Raw genomic sequence first — 3673 nt, forward strand, 5'->3', positions numbered from 1 at the left:
GACCTGACGTCTCTCCTGTAGCGTAGACCTGACGTCTCTTCCTGTCTTGTAGTCCTGATGTCACTGAGCTCCTGGTTGGAGGAACTTGGGGTCCATCCTGACTCCGCCTCTTCCTCCCAGAATGCCTCCTCCTCTGCTGCCAGGACTCTCTGCCTTCCTCCACCAGCTGTTAACACTGAACAGACAATCATTATGAAATACAGTGAAATTGTTTGGCAACTTCCAGCTTAGTATGCTCACATAAGACATTAAAACAAACACATTAATACATTCTTACAAAAAATAAAATCTTTAATGAAAAAGAGAAAACACTTGGAAACAATTGGAAGAAAAAAAGAATTAAAAGCAGTTGGTAATAAATAGTAAAATATAATTCAACAAACTTTGAGGCAGATAATTTGCTTTGATGGATTTTAATAAATCACATTACTTTAATCATTCAAAGAATTGTGACATCTCTAGATTAGTAATAAATCTGACCTGCTTCTTTCTTTAGCTACATCTGGATGACTGGCAGTAGGTCCTGGATGCAGCTGGAAAGCATTTTTGTGCATTGTCTGCTGCCTCGCGCTCTGTTCTTCTCTCGCACTTCCCGCTACTCAGCAGTACGTGTCAGGTTACATTGTGTTGCATTCAATGTTATCGGAAAAAAGAGATTCATGCGCTTAATGTCCGATTTCCCATAAATATTTATTGAATTCGTAGTCGCCAGCTGGGGTGGCGAGGCTCTCATTAGATCCGCCCCCGTATGTATATATACCAGAATAGAAGTCAGCACAGTCTGAATGTTTATTCATTGTTCTGTAAAATTACTATGCAATTCGTAAATATCATCATATTTAGTAATATGATGATATTTAAAAACAACAGAGTTACAACAAATCTGGCTGATAACTGCTGGAAACATTCAGATTTCTTTAATGTCTTTTCAGCACAGATGCTAAAAATAAAACCATTGAAGCACATTAGACATATTTATGAGACAGATTTGTTTGCAAAAACAAACTGCACAAATGTTCATTCAGACTGTTTTCTATTCTGGTTGAGTGTCTGGTAATATTAGAATTTCAATCCTTCTCTGCAGACACAAAATGATTGACGGTTTTCAGTTGGTTTTTTTTATCACATTTTCACATTGCAATTCCCCAGCTGTCTTTGCCTTTACTCATCACCCTGAGTTCTCGGTGTCTGTGTCTACCTGCCTCTCCCTCTCTCATCCGCCCCGCTGCCTTGTTGTCTACCACAGAAAGAGTTTTGTAAAATTACCCACCGACCGTCTGTCGACGAGCCAAAAGAGGTTTTGTATGTATTAAAAATGTTTGTAACTGAGCACACAGTGTGTTTTGGTAAATTTACTGTTTGCAGAAGCATGATGGCTTATTGCAGATATGCCTAAGGGTGAAGGTCTTCAAAGGTCTACAGTCTACAGAGACCAAACACATAAAAACATACAAGTTTGGCTCCAAGAGTTAAAATATAGATGGACTGCAGGTAGAACTGAGTGAAGTTAGAATCCCACATGCTTAACTATAGTTGGCTTTGAATATAGAAACTCATTAAACCTTACTACTAAAACTGTTCAACTTCAGACTGAAACTTAATGTTCGTAGCTTCCACGGACCATGAAATTGTGCAAATTAGAATTATAAAAATAAATTTCCTTAATGGAAACATGCATTTAAAAAAAAAAAAAAAAAGAACGTTGATGGAGTGTTTTTGCATTAGGATAAGGTAATTTTAGGGGCTGCACAGTGGCGCAGTTGGTAGAGCTGTTGCCTTGCAGCAAGAAGGTTCTGGGTTCGGTTCCCGGTCTTTCTGCATGGAGTCTCCATGTTCTCCCTGTGCATGGTGGGTTTTCTCCAGGTACTCCGGTTTCCTCCCACAGTCCAAAAACATGACTGTCAGGTTAATTGGCCTCTCCAAATTNTTCTCCCTGTGCATGGTGGGTTTTCTCCAGGTACTCCGGTTTCCTCCCACAGTCCAAAAACATGACTGTCAGGTTAATTGGCCTCTCCAAATTGCCCCTAGGTGTGAGTGTGTGTGTGCATGGTTGTGTGTCCTGTGTGTGTCTGTGTTGCCCTGCGACAGACTGGCAACCTGTCCAGAGTGACCCCACCTCTCGCCCGAAACGTTAGCTGGAGAGGCAGCAGCACCTCCTGACCCTGACCTTAAGGGACAAGGGTGCAAGAAAATGGATGGATGGATAAGGTAATTTTTTTAGTCGTGTCAAAATTGACTTATTTCGCAAAACTCCAATGGAAACACTTTCATTGCATCACACCAGTGACTGACAGCTAGTTCTTACTACTGGCAGAAACAATGAACAAGACAGGAAGTGGTCGTGTTTTTTAATGTCTACTTGCATGAACAAAGTTATTCACATGTGACTTTAATTGCATTTTCTATGTAATGGAAAACGCACATTTTCATTGGAAGTGAAGCTAGAGAAGAGTCCTGGAACAGTTTGACAAACTGTGGGAAGCAGATCTTTGAACTCTGTTCTTGCCCATAACGGAGCGCCTCAGGGTAGCATATTAAGCTCTGTGAGAGAGGGTTCTATTGGGTCCCAGTTGTTTTTATTGACCGCCACAGTGTTAAGAACGGATAATTATCATTGGCATCAATTCTTAAAGAGACAGAGGTCCAATTCCAAGGTGTTAAATTAGGAAGTGAAATTTCTTTTAAAATGTATTTTATATATGGATCATTTTGTAACAATTGAAGTTAACATAGTTGTTTGATTGTGTTATAAAAGGATACTATGTGCTTAAAATGACATAATTTTGCCTCTACCATAATATTCATGTCTAGTCAAAGACAAACACCATTGTAATCTGTTAGGAATTCAGAGAGTAAATGAATTATATGTTTTCAAGTCAGGGTTAAAGGTCAAATGTTTGGGGAGGGAAAGTGAGTTAGGGAGTATCAGAGAAAAATGTTGGAGTTGCAAAGAGCTGATGGTGGGAAGGAATCACTGCGTGTGATGAGGATGAGCTGGAAACATCAGGTTCTATGTAAAGAATCAGAAAAGGTCTTAACAGATTGTTGACTTTGTGGGGGAAAAAGAAAATTCTAATAGATTTTGCTTTCCTTTTTTAAAGTGTCTGGCCGTACTTCATGGTTCGTTTGGAATCTTCCATGAGGGGGGAGCCGTCTTATCCAAATCCCAATGTAAACAACAAAAAAAGGAAAAAGCAGAAGAAAAAAGTAAAAGCGGAGAGAAAAAAGGGAGAGAAAAGAAAGCATGGACATGTTTACTTTGACGAATTGGCCTGTCGGACCTTCACAGACTGTTTCAATCTAATGTTGACTCTGTGTTGAAATGTTAAAGGGAAGCTTCCAAGTAGAACATGCTCTTTGCCAACATAATGTCTAACATTCTTTTTTATTGCCGTCGCTGCCTTTCAGAGCCACAGAAACCTAAAAGGTCAGACACTCAATTTTAATCTTTATTTTATATTCAATGGCATTTTGCCACAAGCAGTGAGTATTTGCAATGTAACAAAAAAGTCAAAAGCAGATATAATTAAACAAATAAACTGAGACTATGGAGGTTTATTTTAGGACGGCTGATGAGATAAAGAGGAGAGCCTGGCAGGAACACACACTGCAATCTGTTTTAGTAGAATGTTTCTCTTTTTAACAGAAAATACCTAACAAAAAAAAAACTATA

At 39.1% G+C, this 3673-nt stretch overlaps 1 long non-coding RNA gene across 1 annotated transcript in view; it reads right to left on the reverse strand.

The window, feature by feature from the left end:
* LOC103476600 (uncharacterized) overlaps nucleotides 1–148 on the reverse strand; it is a 780-nt gene extending 632 nt beyond the window's left edge. The window contains exon 1 of the long non-coding RNA XR_535503.1: nucleotides 29–148. This is a non-coding gene — a long non-coding RNA (uncharacterized LOC103476600). The remainder of the gene's footprint in view (nucleotides 1–28) is intronic.
* Nucleotides 149–3673: the final 3525 nt, after the last annotated feature.

Source organism: Poecilia reticulata, linkage group LG15 (genome assembly GCF_000633615.1).
Source record: "Poecilia reticulata strain Guanapo linkage group LG15, Guppy_female_1.0+MT, whole genome shotgun sequence".
Classification (NCBI taxonomy): domain Eukaryota; kingdom Metazoa; phylum Chordata; class Actinopteri; order Cyprinodontiformes; family Poeciliidae; genus Poecilia; species Poecilia reticulata.